General features: G+C 45.9%; 1 long non-coding RNA gene across 19 annotated transcripts in view; it reads right to left on the minus strand.

Moving 5' to 3' along the window:
• Positions 1–18,827, minus strand: part of LOC308180202 — a 272,118-nt gene that overhangs the window by 119,323 nt on the left and 133,968 nt on the right. The window lies entirely within an intron of this gene.

Here is an 18,827-nt window from a genome sequence, read left to right on the forward strand (position 1 = left end):
GGGGTACCTGGGGCAGAGAGAAGAGCAGGCAGGATGGATGGAGAGTGCTCTCCGCAGTGCAGCAGGGGGTAGCTCTTCCCACTGTGCAAGACAGATCCTGTACGCTTGCTCCTGGCTGAAATGGAAATGTCGTTTTCTTAAAAACTAAATTGCAATTGAAAAGGCTGCTATCATTTCTCTGACTATTACCTGCAAAGGAAAATGGGAAGGGGAAGATGACTGTGATACAGAGACCTCAGCTTTCTGAGATCATTCCTTTGGTTGTCTGAAACCATTATGTCTGAATTAAAGGCATCTGGGGGATGCTCCTCATCTTAAAACTCTCCTCCATTTTTGATTTGCATGTCTAGAGGCAAAAGGGAGCCAGAGCTAAGGCTCCTCCGCACTCAGAGGGGTGGCCCCAGAAGAGCATTAGCCCGGGGGCAGCTCCTGGGCAGGTCTAAGGGCTGTGTTTGGAAGGATGGGGAGGTCTGGTCGAGTCTCTACACCTTTTTCTCCTTGAAGGGAGGGCGTGTGTGCATTTATGTTGTTTTCACTTCTCGGCACCAGCTGGGATAAATGGGCTGAGGCTTCTCTCTACGTTTTGCTCCAACAGCCATGTATCAGGTTTTCCACAACTGAACTGAAACCCATGATTCATAATCAGTTTCGTTTGCGAAATGTTCTTCTAATTGATCAGACTGAGACCAATTTCAGTGTGGGAAACTGAACCCTGAGAAAATTAATTACCCGCCAGGCTAAACCCATTTCCTTTGGCCCAAGTACAGCTTATTGCATGTTACTGAGAGATGACCTAGCTGTCGAGAGAAAGGCAATGCTATAATTCTTTCTAGGACACACTACACTGGTAGTAGATAAAGTGCTGCTGGCTGAGGGCACTGGCTTTGCAGAGTGGGGAGCTAGCATAGGAAAGAGGGTGAAGGGACAGAAAATACGTGGCAAAAGGCTCGGAGAGAGCAGAGAGAACAGAAAGCAACAAATATACCAACCTCAAAACCCGGAAGCCCCCCAGAGGTTAGTCACTACAGAGTTTGCCTTTGGCAATGAGGGTTTTTAACATTTGCTGTGCATGTTTGGTACTCACTGTACACCTGTGTGATACAGAGGAGCATCACAGACCCTGGGCAAGAGGCAAAGACGGGGAGAGCTTTCTGCTGCGGTGCCCTGCTGACAGGGCTGGTGCACTTGGCAAGGCCACACCGCCTCGGGGTGGGACAGCTCGGAGTGAATGCCCTAATAAATGCCATAACGGAGCACAAAGAGATGGGGGTAAAAGTGAACTATTTCCTCCTTTAGGCTGAAGACACGCTGAAGATTCAGGGACTCACACCTGGCTGCAAATGAATGCGAATGAGAGCAGCGCGCTAATGCGGCATAGCCCATCGAGCCTCAGCGCGCGGAAATTGCTGCTCTTACGGCTGAATGCCATCGCCCTCGGTTACAAGGGCCCCTGACACTCGGATACCAAACTCAGAGCTCTCAAAGACAGGAGGTGTTGCAGATTTTTTAATTAAAGCCAATTGGGTAATGAAAGTAGCGGGAGTACGTTCCCACTCTCTGAATGGATAAATGAAGGCTCACAGCAAAGACGCCGGGCACGGCGGCTGTGCAGAGAGCAGATTTTAGACTAAAATTCTAATGACTGCCATCTTTAGGTTAATGACAGTCTGCCCACACGTCTCTGCCAGCTTCCAAGCTAGCAAAATAACCGCAGAAAGAACATGGATTTCCTTCAGTTATTTTGGGTCTTTGAGAGAAAAAAAGCGTTAGTGTTTTAGGACGCTCAGGCCTGCAAGCTCCAGACACCAAGAGCAAGCTACTCCCCAGCTGCTCCAGGTTAATAGAAATACTTCCTTGGCCAGATCACAGCACAGAACAAAATGGGATTTATAGCCAGAGTAAAGCTAATCAAAGGAAAAGGACAAAGGTTTATCGGCAGCCAGAACTTCTCAGGAGCAAAGAAGTTAGTGACGTCTGGGTCAACAACGTCCTCTTGCTTCAGAGAGCCTTCGATGCAGATTGCTTGGGGAGCACGTTGCCTTGATGAAAAGCTTTAACCCTCTGACTTACGAAAGGACAGGATTTAGATTCAGGTGTATTTATTTGAAAACCTCAGATCCAAACAAAATAATCTCTCTGTTGCTGCTAGCCTTTTATCAGCATCTGTGCGGATGTGCCCTGGATCTCTGTGGAGCTCCGGGTAAATACGCTGTACTTGGGAAACAAAGGTGGGGTAGAATGACCTCTTCAAATGCAGATGTTAGGCTTCTTTAAAGCCTTGGGGTACAAGGATCACAAAGCTGGCTTAAGCCTCCTAGCCTCCTTTCCTCCTCCTCTGTACACCTTTCTTTTGCTATGAGTGAAAGGATGGTGTAACTGAGAATCATGTGTCAAAGGAAAATATAATTCTACAGCAATTCCTAATGGTGCACCGTGGAACCTTCTCCTTAAGACGGGATGTTCCTTTCCACATACATTCACATTCACATACCTCCGAGATCTCTGTTTCTGAAAATTCAAATGCTTCAGGCCTCCATCCCCCTGGCAGGTAAGCTGGGAGCAGGTGTTAAACCGCTATGGAGAGGGAAGGGAACCTGTCTGTGAGTAGTGAAGAGATATGGAAATAAACACATAACAGAAAATTGGAAAAAAGTTCCCACCAAATTAATAATATGTCAATAATAGCCATTCTATTTAGTACCTCTTATTTTAGCTGTGACACAGCCAAAGTGTAACATAACTGGAAATCAAAATGCATGGAAGCTGGTCCATTGATGTTTATAGCTACTGTTAGTTTCTCATAGATCCTGATAGTCTGCTAAGTAAACACCACAGTTCTACCTCTCAAAGCAGATTTCACAGCTACTTGAATCTCTTGCAGCCACAATCCTTTTCTTTTCTAACCCTGCTAATGCACTTGAGTTGACTCTTCTTCTGTGGGCACAAGAACACTGCAGCAGTCAGAGCCTTCTGAACTGAAGTATCAGATCTGACGGGGACAAATCCCATTTTCATCACGGCTGTGCATCCATTCTTCTTTTACAGACAACTTGGTGTCTGTTTAAGTACAGAAACACCCAAGTGAATGTTGGCAAGTTATGTCCCGTTAGCACGCTGCTACCCGTCATCTGAGCTGCTATAGCACTTTGCGTGCACACTTAGCCCTTAGTCCCTGGATAAATTGCAAAGCAACACTGGCTTCAGCTCTCATTTTCTATGCTTCTCTGTCCATCACCCTTCTATTTTTCAGCAGAAGAAAACTTAGAACAAAATTTTTTAAAGTAAATTGTCTCCAAAAAGATAAAAGCTGTTTTCTAAGTTCTCATTAATTTCCACCTCCGGAAAAGACCACTGAAAGATCAACATACACCTACTGAAAAGAAACTCAGGAAAGCAGTTTGAGGTGAACAGCGACTTCTGGAGAGCATTGCTGGTCCAAGTGCAGCTCACCTGGCCATCTATCCAGTGCCCATTGAGGGGGAAAGGAGATGAGATATTACTCCATTATAATCTGGAATTTATAATTCATACAATGCCAATGAAATAATGATAAACGACTGAATTGTTCACAAAGGCCATTCTTCATATGTTAGCCCGTTTTTAAAAATCTTTTTTTTTTTTAAACTTTCTCACTTTCTCTTAATGAATCTTCTCATTGCCCTAGCTTCCCTTGCAGCAGTTTGGCAAGGTGCTCTAAAGGAGCAGAAAACAGCTGCGTGAGAAGCCTAAATCTCTCTCTCTGCCCACATGGATGTCCCACTGTGAATCTAACTGTGCATACATATTCCTCTGCTTTCTGAGCTGTGCAAGATACCATACGGTCATGGTCTTCTCATGGTGCTTATCTGCACTTTAGTTTCTCCTCTGTTCAGTGTACAAGAGGAGTAGTAGTAAGGCAGAAGTGTAGGATTTTACAAATCCACTCTTGGCTTGTTTGGTCAGTTCTTTGGTCTATGTTAAACGACCAGTCTACGTGAGAAACATGAGGATCTTGCCTATGCACTGCTCTGTTGAATCCACAGAAACAAACTGCTGTGCCGTGCATGCTCGGGCGGGAGGCAGAAAGCTTTGCAGCTCCTGGAAATTTACCTGCTGCTAATTCACCCAGCCCTACATGGGCAACCCTTGTTCTGTATCCCTGGAGAAGGCAAGCAGCAGATGATCAACTACTAAAAAGAAGAGCAGGAGAAGAAATCATGCCTTATAGAGCCACGGTTCTGTTCGTAGATTGATCGTGAGCAGCAGAAGTATCAGTCATCCCTTGCTCTGAGCTGTTGCACAAGGGTAACCTACTCCTGAATAAAAACTTGTAAAGATCATGGCACACAGATAGATTGCTAGATGGCTAGATACATCATAAACAAAAATAATAGTTTAAAATTACACTTCTGCTTGTGACCTCATTTTCAAAAGTCCTGAGTGTTCATTTCAGCGGAACATGCTGGGGGAGCAGTCTTTTGGGGAATTGATCTAGATGCAGGTGTCTGCACTTAGAGACCTATTTTTGCAGATCTTAGTTATGTATATTTGGAAAGGTGAGAAAGCACCAGCCAAGGATGATTTCTAAAGGTCGAACCTTTCTTTTTGCTGGAGCTGTCCCCCCTCCACTTGCTTTTATTTCCAGGTACTCCCTAAGGACGGATTGAAACTCCAATGCTCTGAGCACATCCTTTGTCCTGCCTAATCATTGTCAGCAACCCAAAAGATGAGATAATGGAGACCCATCTTGGGGACTCCAACATCCTGATTGTTCAGAAAGGTCAAAGAAAAACTAGTTTTCTAATCTTTGCAAAAGAAGAGATTAGCAGGCAGCCTTGCAGAGATGTGCAGAGAAAAAAAGAAAAAAAAAAAAGGAAAAAGAAGAAAGGTGATATAAGGCTATTTGGATTTGGCTTTGATACATGGAGCTAGGAGCCATGAAACAAAGCCATGACACTGAAAAGAAAGCACGAAAAATATTCCTCTGCAAAATACACTACTGAATACACCAGCAGCAAGAGGAACGACTGGGAAGATAAATGAGAAGACACTAGCTATGGGGCAAGAATATTCTGGGATGAAACCAGTCAGGGTCCTCTTTATTTCTCCAACATTTAAGGTTGCTAGCCTCAGGTTCACCTCTGATTCCTTTGAGAGACTGGTATTGCAGCTGTCATGGCTGAAAATAGGAATAGGGCAGATGGAAAGAATGGCTAGAAATTCGCTCCCATTAGTTCAGACACCTTAAAGCTGATGGACAACACCTGGCTGGTTGTACGGGCTTCCTCTGTGGTCCATAGAGAAATCAGCACCCATGAAAGGCGATTCCGCCGTTCCTAAAACAAGTGACTACTGCAGAGGGAAGAGATGAATCAACTCCGGAGGTGCTCACCTGTCCTGTCCTCCCTGAAGAAACCCCGGTGATGCGTTCAGACCAGCAGGTTAATCCCTCCTCACCTGAGAGAGAAAAATCCCATCCCAGAGCCTCCGTGGAGCCTTTCTAGCTGGGGTAGATGCTGGAAGCACAAAGGCTCCTGCCCCACGGTCTCATCCCATGCCACCAGGGCACAGGGGGACCAGAAAGTGTTAACAGCAGAGATCCGAGGTGCTGGGCTGTCACACGCACCCTGCCCACCTCTATTTTGGGTCCCCAACACCCAGATGACAAAGGAGTATGTTGGGGATTGTGATCCCTGCCCCAGTTTTGCAGACGTTCTGGTAGCAAATGAGGGAAGCACTTGGGGCCAAAGACTTTAAAAAAAAAAAGAAATTCATGCCCAGATTTTCAATCATTTGAGGCTTTAAGATATTTTATGCTGGAAGTTTGGCTTGGCCACATCTTTAGTAGTTGCTAGAATCAAACAGAATCTCCAAACCTTTTGGAAGTATTCCTAGTGCAAGAAATTACCAATTTCCATATTTTTGTTGCTCTTGATGTTTTTGACACTCAGGAACAAACTGTCTTCATTTAAATGAGATGAGAAAAGTATCTCCTGCAAATTATGCCATTTCTTTTCTCCATTATGTTTTTCTGCATCTTCTGGCAGCGCTGTTACAAAACCCACAGCAAACGGTCAAGTGGAACAGCAAAGACAATAACTTTAATGGAAAGAAATTGGGAACTGGAAGATGACACAGATTGCATTAGGAAAAAAAAAAAAGTGAAATAATATTTAATTTCCCTGGTCATAAATAATCTGTCCGCCCACGTTACAAGCACATCAAAGATGACAGGAAAAATAGTCAGTGACATGAGAAAATATCATTATTTCCTCATTAAATGTTTTTATATTTTTATAAGGGGAAAAAAATTAAAAAGCACCCTGACAAGCAAAAATATAACAGCTGAAGGGCCATTGAAGAAATGAATTAGGACTACATAAGCGTGTAGATGCGTAAATCAAAAGAAAATCTGACATCAACAAAACTTTGCCGACTGGTAGAACCAAGTTCCGTTTCAGACAGGGAGTGGGACGGCTGCCGGCACGCTGCAGACGCCGTTCAGCAATCAGTGGGCACCGTATGCTTGCATCAGGGCTGCTTTTATGGGCAAAGACGGGGGATTTGGTCTGTTCAGTACTTCTGCGTAGCAGCTGCTGGGCAAAGAGGATTCCTGCATAGCCACCGCTGTGCCGCGATACATCTGCCCTGCGGAGTATGAGGCCAGACCCAGAGCAAGAGGCGTTGGGCTGCTTCTGTTGTTGTTGCAGGGAACGCCTGGAAATTTGGGAAGGTCAGGGAGGCTGTGGAAGCAACCTGGCAATTAGGGCTGGGGCCCTGCAGATGAATGCTGGGGCCGTTGCGGGTGCTCCTGAGCTGTCTTCTTTGCAGAAGGGTTTTGCACAAGGCCGTACGTGTTGTGCATGCTACTGATCATCTCAGTAGAGTTCATATCTTACGCGCACTATTGCTCACTTCTACGGAGCCCGCAAGTGCCAAGTCAGTGAGGGCAAAGAAGGCCCCAGATGAAGGATGATCTTTAGGGGAAGGGGGTACACACTCCTGCATCGTTTTCCGTGTGTTTTCTCCCTGTACTTGGGGACAGCACCTCTGCAAGAACCCGGTGCGGAGATGCTGCTTGTTTCTGTCTCTCTAATGATCCATCCCCTGCATCCCTATCCAGCCCCGGTGACCAGAACACATCTATTCAGAGCACCATTACCACCGTCATTTCTGCTCCAAGACACATAACATCGCTCATCGACAAGAAGTCAAGGTCATGACACCCCCAAACGCACAGCGCACAGCCTCATCTCGTCTGGTCTCGGTGCTGCTGAGCACCTCCCTCCTCACGCGCGCGCTAATGGCACCATTACCGCTCCCCTCCAGATTGTTTAACAGATGCTCTTGATAAATACCGAAGCAGCTGAAATTCTGCAGGAAATGAAGCACGGCCGCCCGACTGCCACGGTTGCTAGTGAAGGATAGGAGACACTCGCAAGGTCTTTGGGGCGGGATTGCACAAGCAGAGGTATTTGGCCCTTCCACCGGCCCCGGAAGGTCTGCAGGCAGGGAACGAAACGGGCTTGAGCTGTGCCAAGTCTCACCGGCTCCCAGGTACCAGCCAGGGTAAGTTCTCCTAGAGGACTATGAGCAGTGCCAGGCTATGGGGCTCCCAGCTGCATCTGTGTATGCAGGGAATTCACTGGGAGCTAACAAACACAGAAGCTACAGCTTAAATAAATATATATATTAATATAAATGTACATTGTGTATGGGTATGTTTGCTTATATTCCAATTCTACTGTTCTCAAATAACCATCTACAGTATTTGTGAAGACAAAGCCAAAACAAGCCTGGAGAAGTTTTCCAGGTGTTCTTTCCACTGACATTTAACAATCCTGAGTGACAGACAGATTGCAGCGTTTTAAGATTTTTTTGCCCCTTCTTTTGACGTGCAAAAGTCAGGCGACCTCGCCACCTTACAGCTTCCTTTTTCTCTCCACCTGCCCTCCTTCCCTTCTGGTGCTCTCATGTCCCACTTCAGCTCATTCCCTGGTTTGGGAGACAGGATCGTGGGGATAAGTAGTGGGAACAGAACAAGGATATCCTGGACAGAAATGGATGTTTTATATATAAATACACAAACATACATACACACGTGTGTGTATATACATGTAGGGACCAAGGGGATAGGAGGAGCTTATTCCACTGGAAGGAAATCTAGCCCTGGTGTGCCTGCAGACCTGTTCCCTCCCCTCCAGCTGCACCATGGCTTATTTCTGCACCTTTGCTCTTCCCTTGGGTACAGGAGATTTTCACTTAGTATACTGAGAACAGGAGGTGAAAAAAAGAATGAGGAAGGAGTGGTAAAGACAGAGGGAAGAAGGGTGGTTAATAATTGGAGAAGGTGAAGGATTAGTTGCTGGGAGTAACTAGTAGCTGAGGTTGGAAAAGTAAACTTCAATTTTTACAGGGAATTCCTCTTCCAAATTGGAGGCAACAGCCTAGGTTCTCAAACCTTCTTACAGATGAGAAAATGTGTAAAAAAAAATCATATGGAGACATCAAAATGATATAATATGAATCATTCTGCTATTACAAACTATTTAAAATTAATGCTTTAATGTAATATAAAATCCATCCAAATTAGGCTGGGGAAAAAAATGTGGAAACCAGGAGTTTTTCAGTGCTCAAAACAAAACATTTTGTCATTACCAAAATGAAATAGGAAGTCAAAACAATTCATTTTAACTATTCTCCATCAAACGTTTTATTGTAGTTGACCGGTTGCTGTGAAACCTTGCAACAAAACCTTTAGCTTCCAGTAGCAAACTGCTCAGGTTAAAAACAGCTAAAAAAAATGGGAGAAAAAAATAATTTTAAAAAAAAACGTGGTTATCCAAATCAAGGGGAATAGGGACTGCAATTCCCTTGGGCCGGACTGGGTCCTTGATAATTGCTTTTGTATCGGAGACTCTGAAATCCACAGATCGACGTGGCCTCACCTGTGTCAGGGATACCTCTGAGTAACATCCCAGCCCGTAAACTACTCCTGCTGATCCTCTTCAGCTCAGCCCCACTCCTCCTGCTTTTGTGAAAGCCTGCATTGGGATTACTGCTACTTGGTGCTGCCCACGGACACGTGGTGAGGACAGAGCCTCGTCCCTGGCCTCTCACGTGGCTGCCTCCACGTGGGACCCCACCGTCCGCACGCCAGGAGCTGGCTGCTGCTTCACCACGGGGTAGTTAACAGCCAGGAGCCCTGACTGCAAAGGGTAAGAGCCAACGAGTTCACCCACCCACGTGTCCGCCTCCTGTCTAAATTAAATTAGCAAAGCCACCAAGAAACTTAAAATACTTTGTATTAAAATGTGCAAAAACGAACTAAAGGCCACAATCGCGCGCTAGAGCAAGTCTTTTGGGTCCAAGGGCTGCGCTCCCCTGGGAATCAGGCCATTAAGTACGGATTTACGCGCTTTGCTGTAGGCACTCAGCTTTAATTTGTTTTTGTTGTGCAATTTACCGTGGCACTCCCTATGTTCAGGCCGCTGCCCAGAAGAAGGCTGCGTGTCCCAGCCTCCGCGCTCCTCACAGCCAACCCTTTTGCAGCAGCTCCACTCTCATTTTTGTGGACACCACGGCCACGGGCGACGAGGTTTCACCAGAGATGAGCGGTGCCTTGGCTGCCGCCTGCACCCCGGGAAGCCCCAGCCCCATGGCTGGGCAGCCAGGGCCACTGCTAGCCAAGAAGGCCGTTCCCGGGTTTAATAAAGATGTTATGCACCAAATTCAACTTGTTTCACTGTGTTCGCTGCGCCAAACAGCTCACACTTTAATCCGTTGCAGGGCATCTTCTGCAGGCAGGAATGGACGACAGAGAAGGAAGACGTGTTCTCCTTCAAACATTGCCTGGCAGTGCTGGGAGGCAGGATGCAGCTGACCCTGGGCACTGGTGTGTCCCCGGGATAATTTGCTTTTCCCTCCCCGGGGGCTGCAAGGAGCAGCAGGGCAGGGCAGGAGCTGTGTGCTGAGCAGCGGCAATGCTGCACCACTGGACAAAACCTCCCTGCTCCCCCCATCCACGCTGCTGCGGGCAGCAGTTCTCTCTACAGATGCTCTGTTTGCCTCTGCCTCGGGGAATCACAGCCCAGCTTTGTAATAGGTTTTTGGTTGCAATCCATGAGGCTTGCCGGAGCATCAAAGCTCCCTGGATGCAGCACTAACCCCTCAGATCCCATCATGTTCGGTGCTCACACCTGCTTCATGTACTCACTTCTGAGAGAAGCTCCTCACTTCTTTCCCAAGACCCAGACTAGCCCAGAATTTTAAAAATCTCTCGTAATGTCTTCTTTTGGTCACTTTGCAAGTGTGAAGACGTTTATTGATCTCACTGTTGTTTCTTACTGCAGAAGCCTGGGAAAATCCATAAGGATTTTATTGCAAGATGCGTGACACACAGTGAGTTTGGTCTTCTGGACAGAAAAAGGCTCCCCCTTGACTGGACAAGCCTGTCAAGTGCTCGGTTTTGTGACACAGGAACCTGGTACACCTCTGATTTCCCCCGATTAAGTGGATTCACTAAGGACAGAGGCAGGCTTCCCCATTGCGCCCCTGAGAGCACAGGGCTGGGGAAGTGACCCCGCGATGATAAAAGCTCCCACGAGGGCTGGGGAGGCCCAGTACGCATGGAGGTCTGGGCTCTCACACAATTTTGTCCCCAGAGGTCACTTCATGAGCTCTTGGCTGGGAAGCCTCAGGTGACTCAATCCAGATCAGTGTGACAACGAAGGGGCAGAGATTAACACCAACTCCCACCTGTAGAGCAGCTGCAGGTTTTGGCAGCTTCAGGATCTGCATGTATCAAGGAGCTGGGCTCTGCCTAGAGACTCCACAGCATCACTGCCACGGGACAGAAACTCGTGGTTATGGAGCCAAATCCTCAACCGCTGGAAACGGACAGCGCTCTCTGGAAGTTAACAGACCGCACACACGGGTGGTGTAAAGCAGCCTGGCTCCACTCACGTCAGCAAACTGGGTCCTCGGTGCCAGTCCCCCACTGGTTATTAACAGACCAATGCCCATTTACCCCACAGTTGGGCTCTTGCTCCCCACCACCTACTGCATTTCTGCTTCTTTCTTTGTCTCTGCCTTTTCTCCCGTTCCTCCCCACGCTCACCATTCTGCTTGCTGTTTCCCACTCTCTCTCTCTCTCTTCCCTGCCTTTCCAGCTTCAATCCCCCCAGTTCTTTGTTCTCCATTTGCCCATCTCCTCTTCCCTGCAATGATTTCTCTCGCGCACACACCTCCCTCGGTGCCTCCTGTTTCTCCATTTCATTTCCTCCTTTCCTTTACATCTTTCCCAGGTCCCAATTCCCTCTCTTTCGACTCCCCTCCTCTCCTTCCCCTATCGGCTCTTTCCTCCCCACCCAGGGACGGACGGCGGATATACCCCTGTCGATAGCTGTGATTTCTGCTAACTGCTTGGCCAGGGTCAAGGAGTTTTCTTCATTATCTTTTTATTGCAAACAGCCTCTGCATACAAGAAGCTCCATTAGTAAATATCGATGCACAGCAGGCTGGGTGCACATAGATTACCACGACACGTCAAACAGCAGAAATGACAAATAGGCAGCTGAGCGCAGGCAGTAAGAAGAGCTGTGTTAACGTAAGCAAGAAAACAGAGCGAATGCAACAGGGGAAATAATTAAAAACAAATACATCGGCAGCTTCCCACCACTGGAGAGGCAGTGGGGAGATGGAGGCTTCCAGCTCAGGAGCGGAATCCCCCACCAAGAGACTGCTGAAGTTCTGAGTGCACCTTCCCGGCTCCTGCAGCTGCTTCGTGCACGTGGCAGAGCCTTGTGGAGAAGGCCTCGCAAACAGATTTCCAGGCACAATTTGCTCCCGAACACAACACAATTACAGGAACTTCAGTGCTCTCATTTAGGGTTTGGAGAGGGGCTGCGCTCAAGCTGCAATCTTTCTAATGGCTTTGACCATCGTCTTTGGCAGGTTTGATTTTCAGGCCATGATCTGCTCTCAGAATGACCATACACATGCTTTGGTTGAAGAAACTACTAGGTGCACAGCAATGAGAAGAGAGCTAAACGGAAGAGAAAAGAAATATATGGTACAGAAAAAAAGGAAAGGAAGACGAGGAAAAGAGGGTAAAGCACTGTGGGGGGACAGAAAGAGATGTTAAGGAGAAAGATGGAAAAAAAATCAACAAAGGGTTGAATACAGACAGCAAGACCCAAGTTTCTCATTGTACAGCTCCATCAAAACCTCCCGATTTATGTCACCTGAGAGTCCCCTCCACCAGCTCCCACGGAGCTTTGTGGTTTGACACCACCTCCGCATCAGGTTCGCGTGCTGCAGGCTGTAGTCCAGATCAGGATACATAGCACAGCTCCTTGCTAGGGCCCAATCTCTTTATTGCTCCCAATTCCCTGGATTATTAGCTCAATATAACTGGCAGAGACACCTGTCACTGTCAGCAGTTCTCCCATCACCTCTCCAGACCATGCCCTGGGTCAAGCACCATACCCAGTGCTTCAAAGTGTGTCCTCAAAGGGCAGATTGCCTCACCTCTACTTATTCTGCTTTAGAGCAATCTAAGTCATATTCTAACCTATTCTGCAGAGCCCACTTCTACTAGCTCTGCCTTACACCTCTCGGGTCTGTCTGAGTCCTTAAGAAATAAATTCAGGAAAAGTCCTGTTGCTTCTCACAGAGACACATTTTCATTGAGAAACGGGTGAATAGAACTGTAGTAGAGCCACTTATGAAAATAAAATTGAGAGGGTCAAACCCTCTTTTTTGATTAGTACAGCTCGTCATTTGATCCATGCAACAAATATACTTCATGCCTTTAACGCCATCAGTTAACTGTGTATTGATCTCAAGAAGTACCCTAAAACGGAGTAAAATCTTGAAGGAGATGGAGCAGGGAGTGTAAGAACCAGTATTAAGTCAGTAAGGAAAGCCTGCTCTCTAAAGTATCTTTCCTGCACTGTGTTGGTTTTTGAGGCCTCATGAATAGCATCCCTTTTCTCTGTACGCAGTTCTCTAACTTCAGAGTTTTCCATGACTCATTGCCCCAAGCAGCAATGAATTGTCTCTGCCAGGTTGCTAGTTCTGGAGTATTAACAGAATATTGAGAATCTCATTTCTGATCTCCCTTAAAACCTCTCGGTAAATGGATCTGGCTCCGAGAAAGGGCAAAAATAATGTGTGCAATAAAAAGGCCCAAAAAAAGGAGGAGAAAAAAAGAGAAATGAAAGAAAAATATGGGATTTCCAGAGAGTCCTGACTGATCTCCACTTCATTATTGAAAGATTGGACTATTAAAGGGACACAGTAGGCCTGAAGGAATTGTGTGATCATTTGTGCAAATGGTAATTTCAGTGTTCAGTCTATCATATCCATAAACATAATGTGGCTGGGACTGACATGAGTTATAGCAAATCCCTTTCCCAGGAGGCTCCATGCCACTTTGATGCAATGCCTGAGAACGCAGAGAGCTGGAAAGTAAGAGCCGCTTCCTCCTCCCGTGCTCACTCGCTCTCAGCTGAGCTGATGGGTGAAGCCACTCTGATTACAGCAGATTTGTGGAATTAAATGGAGGAGCCGTAGTGCTGACAAAGAAACTGTTCCAATTGCAGAGAAGCTCATCTCTGTCTTGTACTTACTCACACGACCGAACATGCAAAATCTGTTCGGTAAATAAAGACGTGTTACTCTGGCTCAACACGCTGCTTTACTGAAGTGCTAATCCCAAGGGGAGCGCACGCCAAATACTTCCCCTGCTTTACAGATGTGCTGCTTGACTATGTGTGTCCTCACATGCTTGTAGGTGGGGAAATGCATGTCCTAACATTGAGACATCACTCTTCTCCTCTTTGTGAACTCAGCAGCCAGCATTGCAAAAAGGGATTTTCAGCCGTGCCAAGTAAAGCTGAACACCCTAATCTGATTGACCTTAATCTCAATCTCTTCATAAGAATTGAGTAGCCTCAGCCTGTTGAGACCTCATAAGCAATATTGTGAATTCACCTTATTGCACTGAAACACCAGTTACAAAAGCCCAGTCCCAGACAGGTATAGCCTTGACCTTAGAAAACAATCTTGCTCGGTTTCTGACCGATGCAAATGAAGCTTTCACACAGTTTCTACACTGAGATAAATATACACAAGCTCCCCCAGCTTTCCAGAGGCAAAGGGCAGAAATTTAAGCTTTACATTCATTGGCTCTGGAAAGCCAGGGGAAAAAAAAAAAAAAGATTTTTAAATGTCACAATACTGTGTATTTATTCATATAGAATCCAAGGAATTGGATTCTTATTTGTGCAGAATTTCTGAGTAACTTCTTTTCGAAGAAGAAGGCCAACGTTGTGTCAAATCCTGTGGCACATGCTGCATTTGGAGCCGGGGTGTACTTGATGAGAAACAGCGTCTGGATCGCACAAAGATGGGCTTTGCTGGGGAATGTCTTTGAGCTGAGACCCCAACAACGTTCTTGCTCATTGATGCATCGCAGTCCTGCAGTCCTGCTACCACCTGACTACCCCACATGCAAGTTTCACATTTTACCTCCAACTTATATTAAGATCACGAACAGTATCTAAAATATCATCCACTTCTCTGGAAGCATTGCCCTTGATTTTTCCAGCAGCTCAGTTTGAAACCTTGCTTTTTGTTGTTGTTTAGGTTTTGTTTGTTTTTTTCGCTTTAATAACAGCAGCCAATTAAAAGGAGACATTTTCTTTGCTCAGGGGAATTTGACTGCAGCAGCTAAGGGAGAGATTTGCAAATAGATCAGCCTGCTTCTCATGTCCAAGGCTCGCACAGCATCGGTGGGTTTGGAGACCTTCACCTCTGTACCTGCCTGAAATTCTTCCTTGCAATAATCTCTTTGGAAGGTTTCTGACTTGCAGAGACAACTCTGTATGTCCTGTAATGTGGCTTGGAAGTCACACCCATTAAAAAGTAACAAACTGCCTTTCCGCATGTGGTGTTCCTAACGAGGGTCCGGCTTTTATAGCAACCAGAAACCAATCCTCAGCCCACGGAGAGCGGCCAGCGGAAGGCGAGACACGATGGTACCTGTGCCATGGCACGGACCGCGTCTCTGAGCTGGCCCGTGGACGACCACAGCTTGTTGGCTGCTGTGAGCAGCAGCAGGTGGCTCCTCCAGAGAGCAGCTACCACAGAGCTACGCTGGGATTTGGATGGGAGACTGGCGTGGGGAGAGCTCGCAGGATAAACTGCTTCTGCACGGCCTCCCGAGAGCTCCAGCCAAAGCAAATCCAGGAGCAGACACGAACGAGGGACCCAGCACTGAGTCTGATCCAAATACGAGGACTTTCCGGGGGCCAGATCTCCTGCAGCCTGTGACAAGGACTGCCAGCAATCCCTATCAGCCATGAAACTGGAGAAACAGCTTGGGCAGAGAAAGCTGCAGATCATTAGTCTGCTTTGCCTGATTGCGTGGAGTTTCTCCCTTGGCTCAGCAAAGCCAGCTCAATTCCTTTCCCTGTTAGACATTGGCCCAAATTACAGAGTTTACATCCAAACTTTACAAAGCATTAATATTTAGATGGTGGGTTATGTTTCCATCTATAATGCCTTTAATTTTACGGGAAAATAACATACATTTGAGTTTAAATGTCCTAGTTTTCAACTGCTTGGCTGGTTTCTCATCTGATTTCCTGCTGGTTTTATTCCACCAGTGTAATTTCCTGACTTGGTGGAGCAGCACCTGATCTTCGTCAGACTAAGGAGACCAGAACCAGGCCTCTTTTCAGCTGGACGCTGTGCTCGCTTTAAGAGCCAAGGACACAACAAAACTGAGCCTGGTGCCTCCCGGGACCCATCTTCTGTTCCAAGAATAAAACTGAGACATTTCCTATGTTTGCAGGCCAAACTCTACCTTTAGCTGACTCCCGTGCACACAGGAAACCAGGCAGGTTTTTTTCTGTTTTGTTTTTTAAATGCTCAATGGATGAAAACAAAGCTGTTCTGCAAGATGAATTTCAGCTCCCAGAGACAAATTCTGCCACCTTTGCATAACACCATGAAAACAAGGGTTGGGAACAGGGAATGTTGCTATAAACTACAGAGTCATTAACGGGCGACTCTGTAATAATCAGGTGTATTTATAAATCAGGAACAACTTTCCCAGCAAGACTACTTTCCATCACCTCCCACTGCATTATTGTTCCCTGCCAAATCTGTCAGCTCACACTTGCATTGTTAATTAAGTGAACCACTCAAGGCAGGTGAACAGTGAGGAAACAACCCGTAATTTTCCCCGTGATCATTTCTCTCTTTGGGTCTCTGCACTTGGCCGCCTTCTTTCCACATGACCTGCTTTCTCCCCAGCACAGAGGCAAGCCCGTGAAATGCACCTGTGGGGAGAAAGAGGAAGCAAACGGGGGAGAGAGAAAAGACAAAATTTGCCAAAAGCCTCATCTGGAGCTTTCAGCATCTCCAGCAAATCCTATTACTGCCTTCAGAGGGAGGGGGGTGGAAACGCTCCAAGAAAAAGGATCGACAGAAAAAACAACACTTCTCTCCACTTCCCTCCTTCATTGCCTCTTCAACATTCCCCCCGCGCTCATTCCTCCTTTTGCTTGCTTAGGAAATTGCAGCACCACCAAAATCCACAGGCAGCTTCAGCTCCTTCCCCTCTCTCTTGACCTTTTCACAGTTCTAAGGGTTATTTAATGAGCTTAGAAAAATAATGCAGTTAATGGCAGAATCCCTGGAAGGGCAGCGTTATCGAGCTTCCCTCTCCTCCTCCTCTCCCTCACTGGAGGCCGTGTCACCTTCAAACCTCCACTTCCAGCTTTCTTTCTTGAGTACTTTAAAATGTCTTCAAATTACCACCACTTCATGAAATGGAGAAAAAGATTAGCGAGAGGCCTGGAAAGAGGCATTTAAATGTTGCACTTTGAAAAACATAGTCGCAGAGGTTTGATCTTCATATGCTAGTGAGAATAAAGATTAATTTCTTTACAATCCAGATATAACAACTATCGTACAACAGAAGACCTGCTAATGTATTCACCCTACTATATCTCATAGAGAAAGCCACAATACACTGTAAAATAGTGAGGGGATGGGATAACAATCCCCAAAGATCCTGACAGCTTCACCCATGCTAGTAAAGAACGCATCAATTTACCCAAAATTGAGTACATTTGTGGCACTAAATCTCAACTTGATTTCAAAGGGCTGGAAGTTGGTAATCCTGCCTCTTCTCCAGCAGAGACAAAACCTACTGCCCACAGGCAGTAGGCACAACTCATCTTTCTTCCCAGAACTCAACTTCCCACCTGAGACCATGTTATAATTCGACGCAGAATCCAGAGTCTGTACGTGATTCTGAAGAAAATCAAGTATAGCGTGAATAATAAAGAAATAGTAAAGAATAACCCACCTTTTGAATTATTTTGGGGCCTTAAATGCAAGTAAAAGTAGGCTGTAAGGGTATCCAAAATGATATGTGTATGTAGGAACTTTGAAATATCAGAGTGGTCTAAATTAGAACTGGGTTTTCCAAGCTTTGTCTTTGCTCTGGCAGGTTTCATTCCATATGATCTCTTAATCATTCTTCATCTAACAACTAATTGGTCCTTTCCACTTGGAGATCCACCCATCATATTTTAGGGACTTAACCCAGGTTTCAGCAGTAGGTACTAGTTACCTTGGACCTCGGGTCAATGCAAGGGAAACACCTCCGAGGTGATTCAATGCACCTAAATCTGAGTCACAGTCTGGAGGAGGCTCTTTACATTAATTATAGGGGAGTCTAGTATGACTAAAACCCTAAGGTAAGTACCTTCATCAAGTGTCTAAAGTTAGGTGGGATGAATCTCAAGTTTCCTCCACCCTTGAGAGGCTTTGCAGAAGAGCTCTCCCTTCTGACTTGGAGAAGTCAGAATGTCTGCATTTTTCAGCTTAAATTTAATCATGGCTAGTTGACATTCCTTTGTTCTTGTGTCAGTGCTACCCTTGAGCTTAACAAATTGTCTCCTTCCCCGGCACTATGAATCCTTCTATTCCTCTTATCCTCCACAAACCCCTCACTCATTTAGCAACAGCAACTATTTATTTCTCTTAAAAATCCAAGCCTTTGACTCCCCGTCCACTTGATTATCCTATCACTCCTTCCCAGAACCTGCTCTTCTCTGAAATACTCTGCATCGGACAAGGGTGTCTAGAACTGCACTTAGCATTACAGCTGAAGGTATACCAGGTACTTATACAGAAATATTTGCTTTCTCTTGCTTTATTAGAGATACAAGGCGTGAGGTATCTTAGAACTTGCCTTTTCAGCAGTTCCATCACATGCTGATGCCTCAGTGGTCTCTTCTAAGGTCATCTAACTTATCCAGATATTTCTCCGTCTCATAAACACTGGTCTCCTACACAGATTTCTCAGTTCACTTGTCCAATGCTTACCAGTACCCTACCACAAGCAAATTCCACTGAGTTTACACCAGCTCTATCCAACATCACTTGTCACTGGTATTTTGTGACAAATTCCATTATTAATGAAAATATGAAATTGCATCTGACAGGACTGGCCCTTGAACACTTTTATTACCAACCACCCCCACTGAAACACTTCCTTTCTCGAAGAACTCATCTCTTTTGGTAGCACTCTTCTTATCTGACTTCATTTCACCTACTAATGTCTCAATGAGTATTTTTCATATTGCATGTATCAAGTGTTTCTAGCTTATTTGGATTCAGATCTAAAGTACAACAACCAGCTGGAAAATAGCTACCTTCTCAAAGCAAGATACCACATCATTCTTTTGCAGCCTTTTCTTGGAGAAAGAGTTGTGATCCACCTTACGCTGTTCTAATTAATTTTGTCTTTCAAAGGTGTTTTT

Source organism: Anser brachyrhynchus (genome assembly GCF_964034855.1).
Source record: "Anser brachyrhynchus genome assembly, chromosome: 19".
Taxonomy (NCBI): domain Eukaryota; kingdom Metazoa; phylum Chordata; class Aves; order Anseriformes; family Anatidae; genus Anser; species Anser brachyrhynchus.